The 13295-nt window shown below is 41.9% G+C and overlaps 1 protein-coding gene across 1 annotated transcript in view; it reads right to left on the bottom strand.

Moving 5' to 3' along the window:
* Positions 1-11284, bottom strand: part of tncb (tenascin Cb) — a 46447-nt gene extending 35163 nt beyond the window's left edge. Inside the window, exon 1 of the mRNA XM_042420169.1 lies at positions 11198-11284. The gene's annotated coding sequence lies outside the window, so the exon portion shown is untranslated. The remainder of the gene's footprint in view (positions 1-11197) is intronic.
* Positions 11285-13295: the final 2011 nt, after the last annotated feature.

Raw genomic sequence — 13295 nt, 5'->3', positions numbered from 1 at the left:
ACCCGCAAACTGGCAGGTCAGCATTCCCAGACTGCTCTCCTGACAGCGACTGGGTTTTCTTTTAGTTCTGTAACATAATTCTTATTGCTTTCACCAAACACTTCGAAGACATGGTTCTTTTAAAAGGTCTGCTGGAAAAAATGTGCTGAGCTTGTGGCGTGAAAGCCGACCTTAAAACCTGATGTTTTTTGTTGTTCTTTGATCTTAGCGTTAAATTAAATATACAGGTTGGTTAAAGGTATGCTGTTGCTGCATGCAACGTTAGGTGTTTTTTTATGAGCAACAGGAGTGGTTCTTGAAGCATTTTGTTCCTCTAATAATCAGGTCTCCAGTTATTTATATGGAGAAAGGTGATGAGAGGCATAAATTAAGCTCTTGGTCTGTCAGTACTGGAACCAAATGGGAGGACAAACTTATGTATATAGATTCCATGCACAGCAATAGGCTTCCTTTTTTAAAAAAAAAAAAGGTCTGGCTCAGGCAGAGTTTAGATAATTGCACTTTTTTAGCCCACCTTGTCAGAGATGCTGACACCAATCATTTCCTACCTCTAATAAAACCAATGTGTGCCTTGGCTGCTCTAAAGGTTAATGGCAGCTGTTAGCAGCCAACATGAATATGTCTGGATAATGCATGATTCCAGGCATACAAAGCGTATACCAACCCTGTGGTGGAATATGTATGAAGGGGTTTAATTTTCTGTGCTACAGCTGATGTGGGATACAATGAAAACACAGGGCATCTTCGCCAGTCATTTTAATGTGTACAGAAACAGGGAGGCTGACAGTCAGCAGGTAATATTCCAGGAAGTGTTCGGCCTCCTCATCCTGGCCTGACGTGTGATTAGGCGAGCTGACAGATGAGCTCAGCTTGCAGGGATCCCACGGCTTCACCTCCTCCACCCTCACCCTCCCTGCACCCTCCCCAGCCCCCTGATTAGACAGGCAGGGATGAGCGCCTCCATGATGGGTAGACTGTAAAAGTGCTAATGTAGCTTGCTGATGGGAGCGTTGAGGATCTGGGCCCTCAGGGGTCCTAAAGAGCTTCACCCCCTCCTGTCTCACTTGCTAACACACTATGTCACACATGCACGTCCACTCACACACTCCAATACAGTCACACCGCTGTGCCCAAGCATCACAAACTAGGGATTAAATCAACAAAATAGCCAGAAAATTGCTTTGAGTTGCTGCTAAGGTTTTAGTTCTGGGCGGATGGTTGGCTTTCTCACTTTGAAGGCTGGCTGCTCTCCACATGGACCTCTGAACAAGGCAACCCTGAGAGACCAAAGCAGGCTTTGTGTGAAAATCTGTGGCTCTGGCAAAACCCAGCTTTATTCAGAAATAGATGAAGAGAAGAAACTTCCACAGAGTCTGAGAAATATTTTGATTTGGCTTTTTCTCCGCTTAGCTGCCATCTATTACTCTTAAATACGCAGCAAGACAATGACAAAAAGAGAATCTGAGTGTGACCCTGAGAAACACAGAACTGATCCCTCTGTTTGGACTTCCTTCATGAGCACCCTGTGGCCCTGGCACTATGCTAATGCAGCTGGTTGTTGGCACTGCAGACACGGACTTGATACAATCTGACTGCTGCTGCTTTGTTATTCCCTCACTTGGTTTTGCTCAATAGTTAGCTTCTCAAACAGCAACAAAGCTTGTTGCCCGCCTTGTGGTCAAATGTGAGCCGAATTTTACCAGGGAAAACCTGCTGGCACACACACATTTGTCGCAACTGGTCTAAATTACCCTGTTCTGAATGAGTGCTAAGGAAACACTTGAAGTTTTATATCTCACACAGGAGTGCTGGAAATGCTTTAAAGATCCAACTGGGGTCCATTTCAAAACTGATTAGGTCTCTCACTGTCAGGAGTGTTAAATTCATTTTATGGTATTGTTGTTTTGGGATTAAAGTGAATGCGTGCGTCAATCAGGCGCCTATCGGGACACCCACTAACCCTAAACCCTAAGCTGGACCCTAAACCTAAAAATAATGCATTGTGGTCTTCATATCTAGAAGGGTTTATAACCAACAAATTCAAAATTGGCACTCCTATTGCCAAGGCAACATTGTTTGTCAGTGCCTTCCAGAATTCATATAACCTTTACAGAAATGAATCATTATTTGTTTTCATATTTGCCACTTCTAAGGTTTGCTTTAGTTTAAGCTGGGCAGACAGCAGAGTTAACGGCCTTTCTGCACAGTCAGAACCTGCGACTTTTCTGCTGACGCTGTACCGATCAATTGACCGGACACAATGTTTTTGCTCAAAACATAAGCATGAAACCCCAGGTTAGTTTTCTCCAGTGACAATTCCAATAAAGTGTATTCAAACAAGATGACCTCATCCTCAATAATATTGACAAAAATGGAGAAAGGTAACATTACTTAGGAAAAAAGATCTGGAGCCACAGATGGCTAGAAGATGTAGACAAGAACCACAAGACGGCCGACCAAAGTTTCTGACGTGCCAGAAATCCAACCAATCATCCAAGAGCCAGATTGTTGATTGTTCTTACATCTTACTACAACCAATGTGGCAGGAGTTAATATTTCTAACAACCAGTTGGGTCAACCAATTTGGGTTATAATCCGTACATTGAATGCCCAGCGATAGACAACTAAAACTACTTGGTGAAGTTTAGGGAAAGATTTTAAAAAATAAATTTAGATCTATAATCTCGCCCCCCAAAGACCCCTGAACACGTTGGCTTATGTGCAGCCCAGTGAAGCAAGTCATTTTTCCAGGAGAACTTTAGGTTGCTTCAAGTGTGTGACCAAACAACCGGTGCTATCTTTCTTCTAATCAAAACATGTATATCATATCAACATATCTATGTACATTACTACAAATGCATTTCAAAGGTGTGCACACCCCTGTCTCAGCAAGAGTTAATACTCTTGACATGTGTGTAGTCAAGATGAAACAGTGACATTCAAAGAGTCTAGAATTTACAATCCACAGAAGTGTCTCGTTACATAAGTCTGCCTCTCATACATCCCTGACTTTGCCATTAGTGTAATGTAAAAAACACTGCACCTCCATCAAGTTCAAGCTGCAATAACTCCATCTGTCCTTACAGGAAACAGCGTTTTCCAGCATGTCCCTAGATGTTTCTTCTTTTTTCGCAGCCATGTTGTGTAAGTCTAGAACCTTAATCCTTCAGTAAATCAAGGGAATGCATTTATTTCACACAAAGGAGGAAAAAGAGGATAAAGATAAGAGTAAAACCAGCATGGTCCAGTCAGCACAAATCCCCAAAAGCTACTGGATACCCAGAGCCCAACGTGGCATGCAAAGATCTGTCTTATTATAGTGGTCTATCAATATGAGCATTGATCTTGTTTCCATTTGGACAGTGCTGTTTCAATGGAAACGGACAAATCCCCGGTGGATGATTACTTTACCAGTGTTATCATTTCCTCCTACTGTCTCCCATCTTTTAAAGTTGTACTTTCACTTGGTTTAAAGATGAGTAGACTTTCTGTCGGGGGAGGATTGCAGACATCATATGCAAAACTCAGGATTTATTTCAAACTCAGCCAGGGCCCCGTGCTCACAAACTTAAATGTCACTGTAGTTCACCTTTGCTGAGACTCTACCATATGGCAGCTCCAAGATAAATCAGAACAGAAAAACTATTTCTCTGCAAGCGTTAAGCGGTAGTTATCTGTGTAGTCACTCTGAAGAGAAAATGCAATTTGTTTTGGCACAATAGAAAGGCAAAATATTATCAGTTTGTGCAACTGCAATGTGTGTTAGGTTATCTAAAAGCAGACCAACATGGAAGTGCTGTCTGCGCTTTTTGTATGAAAAGAGAAATAGAAAAGAGAGATTTGCTAACTATCAGCGGTTAATGGAAGCAGTGTGAAAAGACGACACGGCATCCGTCTGATAACTTGACAACAAACAAACTGAATAATGAAGTAGCGTGCCCCACTTGGTGTGTAAAAGCTGTAAATATTCAATGACTATAACTACAACTCAAGTCCCAGGACTGTATATTAAACAGGTCTGATAGGATGCACATGCTTTCTTTTCATTTCTTAAGAATTTATCAAGCTTGCATAGTTTTGTAGGTCACCCATGACAAAAACTCAGCTTGCCTTCTTTGGTACAGAATCCAAATGTGGGTCGCTGGTATATGGACTGAATGAAGGGTTATTGTCTGGGGCTCTTTTCACCTTAAGATACTGTCACAGTGCAACAGGGAAGTGACCGGGGAATGGGCCGCAGTCACGGACACTCACTGCCGTGCCAAGAATAATCAAATAAACTTCTTCCTCTAATCTCACTTTAAAACGCAATCTCATATCCCAAAGAGCCACAGATCCACCAATATTGAAATCTGCTGATAAACATTTATCACAATCAACCTGCCTGCAAGGTGAAAGAAAGAAAGCTCAGCCAGAGCAGGTGAATATTGATTTGGGTCCTGTATCTCCACCAAGGTCATAGCTAGAGAGATAGCAAGTTGCTGAGGACAGCACTACGGCTGTGAGTTATAATCATCAAACACAGAAATGAATTTCCAGAAAGAAGCGTGGCTTGAGTTGACTGCTCGATGCGCGATCAATGGTACAATTGTTGCTGCTTCTCAGAAAAGGTTTTTCAAATTTTATCACCTCACGCTCTGCGAGACACGCACCATCTTTCTCTTCCCGCCTTTTATGACTGATACGGCCAACGCTGTTGTGCTGAACTCCATAAAAAAAAAACAGGCCCCAGAATAAAGAGCAAACTGCTCGGTTAACAGCCGAAGAGGTGCAGTGTTAGAAAACAAGACTATGAAGTAATCGGTTTCATGTGAGGCTATTGGCTGAATTCAGGATTTGATTCAAATGTGGCTGTGAAATGGTCAGGCCATGACATTAGGACGCAGCTAATTGGCTAAAGACGAGCCTCCTCTCAGTTTGCTCCACCGGAGAGTCCTCCAGCATCTGTCATCTTGTCTGACGTGAGCAGGTTAGCACACGTTTCACAGAGCAACACGAACAAAAATGATCTGAGCTCTATTCTTTAATGTCTATGGGAACGGAGCCAGCTTCATAGATGAATTGATATGCTTTAAATATAGAAGTATAGCTGATGTGCGATCTTCATCACCACACCTTTTTGTCTTTAAAGCTGCACTAATCAATATTTTATATTAACAATGAATCAAATCATTAAGTGTTAAGTTAGTGACTAGCCTGTAGAGAATTATTGAGCAACTCTGCAGTTCTGCACATTAAATTCATCCGTTTTGGGTTTCAAGAAAAAAAAGGAGAATGAATATGGGACTTTTGTTCATCAGGTGGCCAGAAACACAACTCTAACTGGATGCTTATGTTGGTGTGTGTCTGCTGGATGTGTAAATAGGCAAATTGTTTGCTAAACTGTGTGTCTGCAGCTTGTTCTGCTGCCACCAAGTTGCCAAAAAAAGAATCAATTATTGTAGTTTTAATGTGTAATTTTCTTAAAACAAGCAACATATTCTCATTGTACTGTCAGATTTTTGTTCAAAGAAAAGGGTTTTATAACTTAATTATAGATAGAAATGACTTTAAGATGTCGAGTGCTGTACAATCACAACTTGTAATGACTAGTCGTACCCACATAGACTGTTTTCACTGTGGTCCTGATGGCACTTAAGATAACCAGGCAAATGTGTTTGTTTTAGATGTGAAACTGTGTAATAACTATAATTTAATATATGTAACAGTTACATTCAACCACCGACAGAGGTTTTGCTCAGTTCTTTCTCTTTGAAGAATAAAATCTTCCTATCCCCTACCCCATACCCGACAAATCTGACTGAAGGCACTGACATGAAATCAATAAAGCATATCAATATTTTCACTCCAACACTCGCTGCTATCATTATTTCCCTTATGGTAGAAATAAAATAATAATGATTTGACTTGCTAAAGAGAAATAAAATGGGGAATACAGTGTTTTTGATGGATGAAAAGAAGACTGGTTTCATCAAACCGAGGCTGCGCTCATTGGCTCTCCGCTGTGACCCCATTGGATCTGATGACACAGATAGCGGGGGAGTGGTGGAGGTTAGTGTGTTTGTGGCTGATAAGGCGGACGCGGGGAGGCTGGATCTAAGATACCAGCGGAAACACTTATCTGGATACTCAGAGAGAGCGCACTGCCATGGCTGAGCCCTATCATGCTCACAGAACCGACAGAGTGATTTGGAGCCAGAGTTGACATGTCTGACTGATACCGCCCCAAAAAAGTCTATTTCTTCAACCGAAACCAATTTCCGACCTTGACACTAAGATACGGAGAAACGGATGTTAAGCGAACAAGGGTGCTCATTGGGTCAATCGTGCAGCAGACAGTCAGATCTCAATTTTAGTTTTTACTGCATTGTGATTTGACTCGTGGCTCGCCATGAGGCCCATCAATATTCTTTATGGCTCTTCCCCTGCGGTGCCTCCGTCTTGCGCTGCTGTTCGCGCTGGGTCCAGATGGAGAGGTTGGATGGTAGTCATTGTTCATGAGCTTTTTAACATGCAGGGTGCTGGTGACCTACTGTTTATTAGCCTAACCCCTGTGTGGTGCGGAGGCTTGGCAGCCTCGTGTGCAGCCTTTACAGCACATCCACCTGCTGTTTTCTCCAGACACTTGTAATTGCGTAGCAGTCCGTTCTACCTACTTCCTCTCCTCAGCTTTCACACTGAACTGCAATTACTATAAAAATCTGGCTTGTACCTGGCTGTCTGTGTCGTAATGTTACACGGAGGTATTGATGTCGGCTTCTGGGGCTCATCTAAACTTACCATGTAACTAACACCTTCCCTCTCAGGTAATCAGCTGCAAGGTGAGAGTGCAATCTCCTTGCAATCTCAAAAGAGCTTTTGACTGGCTTATTTTGCATGATCGTCCCCTCTTGTGAGCTTTTGAACATGTAATCGTTACCAGTGTATTTGTGGTATAAATGGCATCAACACCAGACGCAACACAGTGAGTGTGGAGCTCTCAGACAGCATTACTCAGCTGACCTACAGGCTGAGAGATACCATCAACTTAGTGACCCAGAACCATCTGGTTTCTTATTTCATCTCTTATTTACCAAAGGAAACTATTTTAATCAAGATGACGATAGAAAATCCCCCTTCTATGTGGAATTTATCTCAGACGTTCAAATTGTAGAGTGGCTAGAATGGTAAAGTCAGACATTGGAGGGAGAGATTTTTTTTCAACAAAGTCCAAAGAATGCTGAGTAAACATGCTAGAGGAGTTTTCAAGGCCTTTCAAAGACTGCATATTTCAGCACTTTACACTGGAGGTTTATTGGTTACTTCCATTCAAACAGGATAGAGGGGATTTTTTTCTCTCCACTAGAAATGGAAGCAAGCGTGTTGGCTGTGATACCCAGACATCTGTTTGTCCTTGTCTGTGATGAAAGCCTGAAGCGTGTTGCATGTCCAAATTGGGAGTGCCTTCCATTCAGACACTTGTATGAGCCTAATGACCCCGGTCCCCGGGGTCGGCTCTTCATTGGCTTCTCCGTTTTTTGCCATTTTCCCCAATTTAAATTGTCTGCCCCTCTCGAAAAGGGCCCCCATCTTGTTCCAAGAACATTATGGCTCATGCATTCCAATGTGCGAGGTCACTGGTAGAGGCAAAGTGTCAGAGCGAAGTGTCTACCACATGTATTTGTCTATTGGCTGCCTCCAATGGAGGGCTGTGCGATTCAAAGGCATCCTGGATCCCACAACCCCAAGACTTCCACTTCTTTTCCCGTTGCACATTAGCATTAGAGGAACATTAAAAACCATCTGGGATGCTTAAAACACTGGATTTCTTTGAGGGGGGTTTTTGTTCTGTGTTGATGACTAATCTGACAGGGCCAGGCAGAGGAAAAGACTGCAGTGACTTCTGTGAGGATAATACACTCATTGGTGTAAATCCCAAAGCCTTACATATATTTATTTAAACACAAAACCAATGGAGAAAAGAAGGCAGAGTACTCTTTAATGCAGCCTCTCAACCTCTCAAGTCCAGCCCAGAATCTTGGATCTGAGAAAATAGGATTCCTCTTCTAAAATCGGATTTTACTCAAATGAGCTTAAATCAGAAACTAAGTCAATAAAGTGACATCTTCTTTCATAAAATGAGTAATATTTCAAATATGATTTACACTCTTTTGTAAAAGACAGAAGATACCCCAAGTAATTGGTTGAAATGATAATAATGATACTTTGGATCCACAATATACTAAAATTGAGTTTATGATGCAATGATTTCCTTTTACCATTTGACCAAAATTACAAATGCCAACCTCTCCTCTCTGAACATTATATCTTCAGTTTTACGGAGCTGTATGTGTCTTGGAGTTTACTAGATTCAGGTATTGAGAACCATCTGGAGCACAGGTGGTCATATCCACAGGGCAGCTTAGTCCAGGTGAAATTATCCAAACATGTACCCATAAATTATGTCGACTCTGGCTAAAATTTCAAGGAACACCACAACATTTAGAGACAGCAAGACATTTTTACCAGAAACCAACAATGACGGTGAAGAAGAGGGACAATGGGAAGGGTAAGAGAGGAGGCAGCAAAGGGAGTCTGCATCAGCCTGAATTAAAGATGACGTTCGTTTAGACCAACCAAAACATCTCTCCTGAGTCTTGCCCAGCGTGGGTCATCATGAATACACACAATTATTGTTTGCTCTCAATCACCAGTGGAGGAGCTAAGTGGGGTTAAAGACAGTCACCCTCTCATAGAGCTTTGTAGGGCACGGAGCGTTGGGAGCTAACAGCTGTCCAAACAAAGGCCTGTTTCCCACTCATCGTTATGCCGAGTGTCACTGTCAGTGGCTACTCATATGCGTAGCCAAAGCATCATAAAACATTAATGCACCAAGCCTGCGCGGCCAACTATGAGCAGATAGCACGCCTATTATGCAGAGGTAGGCAGTATGTGAGCAGAATCCCAACATGGTGTCATGTTTTGTAAAAGACAAGTTTGTTAATCAGAAAGTTGTAAAATTAAACTACAATTACACAAAATGCTTACAAGAGGTTTTTCAGATGGATGAATTCAACTTGACAAGCCCACAGTGAACCTGAAGTTGCAGCCATGCTCTTTCATTGTGTTTGCATCTCCTCATCATACACAATTACCATCCAGCAGACGCTGCCCTGGTATCCTGTGGGTCTCCTCCATCGCAGCCCACCTCATATCTCCATACACACCCACTTCTCTCTCTTCTCACTGACTCACCCGTTTACCACTCTCCCCCTCTCTCTGAGACGTACCTAGGGGTTTTCCAATATCAAGTACCATGCAGATGCGATTTTCTTCAAACAGCCTCAGGGTTTTGCAGTGTAAATCTGTGAAACCTGCAATTGATCCTGCCGCAAAGAACTACTAATGCACCTTAAAGAATTTTATTAGCTTCAAGGGAAGACTTTTGGAGTCCCACTGTGGTCTAAATACAGTTTCCGAGGCTTGTTAAATATGTTTGAGGCTAAAAACTTTAAAGTGAGACTGTAAATTTTGAAAGCAGAAATAGCACATTCATTTTCTTACAATTTGAAAGTTGAAACCATAAACAGTAAAACGCACCTTTTCTCAATTTGCTGTTACAACTTGGCCTGTTATGACCAGTAGTTTAAAGTGAGTTAGCAAACATATAGATATTGCTGTCAATCTGATAGCGCTGAGTCAGTTTGCTAACTCACTGATGTTAGTCATGACTCTTCTCTACTTGTGCTACTGTTACACTATATTTAATGTTTTATCCCATAATTGCTACTTGTGGCCACAGTGGCCGCTGTTCAGCAAAGATTACATAGGCTCGATTTCATTTTTAAATTTTTCCAAGTAAAATCAAGAACACTGATGGACAGAAAAAAAATGTGAGTAATTGCATTTCAATCCAGAAATATCTGCTGTCAAACATCCATGTCAATGAATACCAGCTTATTTACTAATCCATCAAACATCCTCTCCTTCATATTATCTCCCCGTGGGACTCAACTGACAAAGAAATGAAGTTGACCTGGAGATGGGAGACTGGGAAGCACATGGAGATGAACAGCTAGTGTGTGTGTGTGTGTGTGTGTGTGTCAGTGAGGCTGCCAGTTTACAGCTGGCAGTGTCTATGCTGGAGATCTGGGAGAGGAACCAACCAGCAGCATCTAATACAGAGCAGCTGTCTGTCTCCTGGGTTACACAAGCCTACTGTCTGCTGGCAACCATAAAGTGTACAGCTGGACCTACTCTGGCTAGCAGCGTACACACACACATATACATGCATTCGGACACACACATACACACTAACCCTACCCATCTCTCCTCTGCTGCTCCACCAGCCTTAATGCAAGCAGAATCATTCAGTAGATCATTACAGACTTACATCTTTGAAGACGTTACTCTTTTTTTTACCTGCTGTGGTAATAAATTGAAAATAGCCAGCAAGAGGAAAAACTTTGGGAGTAAAACATAATTGGCACCCAGGTGTATGCAGTAAAGAGCAAAATTAAGCCTGTCTCTGAAGTCCTCGCTACTAAAACATGAGGATGAATTACAGACGCTGCTTTGATGAATGGAAATAAGCTTTTTATTACAAACGTTGGCCGCACTCTTCATTGGAGGTGAGAATATAGCATTCAGTGCTGAAGCAATTGGTCGATTAATTGATTTACAGTACTCCATTGACAGACAATTAAACTACAGCAATTTTGATAATTGATTATCATTCAAGCCATTTATCAAGCAGAAATGTCAAACATTTGTCGGTTTCAGCTTCTCAAATTTTGACGATTTGCAGCTTTCTTCAGGTTTATATAATTATAACCTGCATGATTTGGGGTTTTGGACTGTTGGTCGGATAAAAAGAGTCATCTGAAGATGTCACTTCAGGCTCTCATAACTTGTAATTAGCATTTTGATACTCTTTTTACTGACTAAAAAATAAGTAAAAAAGATAATTACTTGATAATAAGAATAATTATGCAGTACAAATCACCACAAAAAGAGACTAAAACAGGAAATAATTCCTCTAGAAAGTTTTAATATTAACTTATATAAAAGTGGAATAAAGCTGAGAGAATGTGGTCGAAGCTGTAAAGTTGTCCAGCTTCAATTTTCTCAAGTATCTTAATTAGACAAAGCAGTCAGCCCATTCATTCTGCTCCTATTCAAATACACTAGCTCCATGCAGGTAAAGAAGGTGACTTACCTCACACACAATGCCAGCAGCCTCTCCACTGATTAGAAAATCTAAGCAGAAGCAGTGTTGAAGAGAGTCTTATCAGCCAGCCCTGACAAATGTTCTCACCAGTCTGTATCTCTCAGAGCGCTGACAGCTCTGTCATCTTCCCTCTCCTCTCTGTTCTCTTAGAGTGTTTACTCCAGCCTACCTAGAGAGCCGGCTGATGTTGTGCAGCCAGTGAGAAGAGAGCGAGAGAGAGAGGGTGAGAGAGGTAGAGAGCAGCGGAGTGAGAGAGGGAGAGAGTGAGTGAATGAGAGAATTCCCTTTCTCTTAAACAGTAGACCCTCTGCGGTCAGACTCCACTCCCACCTACTGCTCTCTTAAATGCCCCCCACCCATTCACCCTCTCCACAGCATTGTGACTCAAAGCGAAGGAGCTGAAACGGGACGCCTCAAGGCTGGAAAGAGAGAGAGAGAGTGACTGAGAGAAAGAGAATAGGAGAGGAAAATGGGGGGGAAAGGGTAGGGGGGTGGTGGGTGAAGGGGGGGTGGTGGACCATTAGCTGCAAATTGCAGCAGGCAAGCCAATGGAAAGCGAGGTATGAGTGAATGCAGGGCCTGCATTAACATAGCATTTAAGAACTTGAAAGCAGGGAGTGAAATGGGACTGCCTCGGCTCAATTTTGTGAGATTGATGAGGAGAGCAATTCAGATCCCAGCATACTCTAAAAATATACTAAAGTTATGTACTGGAGCAACCTTAAAAACATGGAACCAAACTGAAAGTTTTCATGTTGTTGAGTTATCTGTGCTGCTATTTTTGATTGTTTGCATAAAAGCCTGTCAAACCAGAAAGCGTCACACTAAAATTCATTCATGTGTCTCCATTGAATATGTGGCTCTAGAAGCTTGGCAACCTAGTGACTACTCACCGGTGAACAACTGTAACAACATGCGAGCCAGCTGCAAACATGCTAGTACTAGTCAGTTATAGTCAACACATCTCATAACTGTCTGCAAACCTTTCCTCTTTGTAGAACACTTTATACTCTGACAGACAAGGATATGGTGCAAAACAGTTTAAAAGAATGACAGCTTCCTCTATTTTGGACTCTCTGGCTCTCATTTCCCTAAAAGGTTAGCACTATTAAAATGGTTTGTTATAAGTCAATGGCATGAATTTGCATGTCAGTGTTCACAAAGGTTCAACTCAGCAAAAATATTCACACAGATGTAGCAAATCCAGTGATTGCACCATTTAATTGAAATACATTTTTACTGTTTTGAAAACTGGTGTGACCTTAATAAACACCTTAAAGTTATAATCTTACGATGACCTTACCCTAACTCAAGTACTGGTTTCAGTTTCTAGGAACTGAGTGGGCGTGTGAAGACCTGTATAATACAGATATCAAGAGTTTTGTCAGGAACGGCGCACGTATTGATCACTGGGGGCAGCAAAAACACCTCGAGGCCACTCTATCAGAAATGCATCAGAGGAAGATTCAAAAACAGAATATGCAGGAGTGCACATTGGACTTCGGCCAGTAGCTTGCTGTCCTTCATGAGCTTGCATAACATTCTGCACAGAGGTGATCAGGACATGGTACCTGCTGGGACAAACTTAAAAAATCTGACACACTAGTCTTTTTCATTTGGACTGTGTGAGGCTTCCCAGATGTTTCATTACAGTAAAGACCCATTGAATGCGGTACCCACCGCATGGAGTTTGCCCCTATTAATTTTCTATGGTAAGTGAGCAAGTTGCTTTACAAGGCACTGGAGGATTCCAGTCTATGCAGGACTGACCACCACACACTAAAATATGTAATTTGCAAAAAGTTGATTTTTTTTTAACTTCATGCAAATGAGAGCGTCTGGAAACTCTGCAGTGATTTGCCAAGTAACTGACAAAGAGAAAGTGACTTACTGGTGGGATAAGAAGTTTAGTCTTTACTTATCCAGTCTCTGGTCATTGGAAATCGTTGCCATAGTTTCTAAGATTCATGTTTTGTATGTCCCTTGTATCCAAAACTACAAATACAACTAAAAAACAAAGTGCTGCTTGGCGCAATCTCACAAAGAATTGTTGGAAAATGTCATCGGTTGTTTCGTACACAATATT

This window comes from Thunnus maccoyii, chromosome 9 (assembly GCF_910596095.1).
Source record: "Thunnus maccoyii chromosome 9, fThuMac1.1, whole genome shotgun sequence".
Classification (NCBI taxonomy): Eukaryota; Metazoa; Chordata; class Actinopteri; order Scombriformes; family Scombridae; genus Thunnus; species Thunnus maccoyii.
Note: the sequence above shows the minus strand (reverse complement) of the source record. Positions and strands in the feature narration are given on the sequence as shown.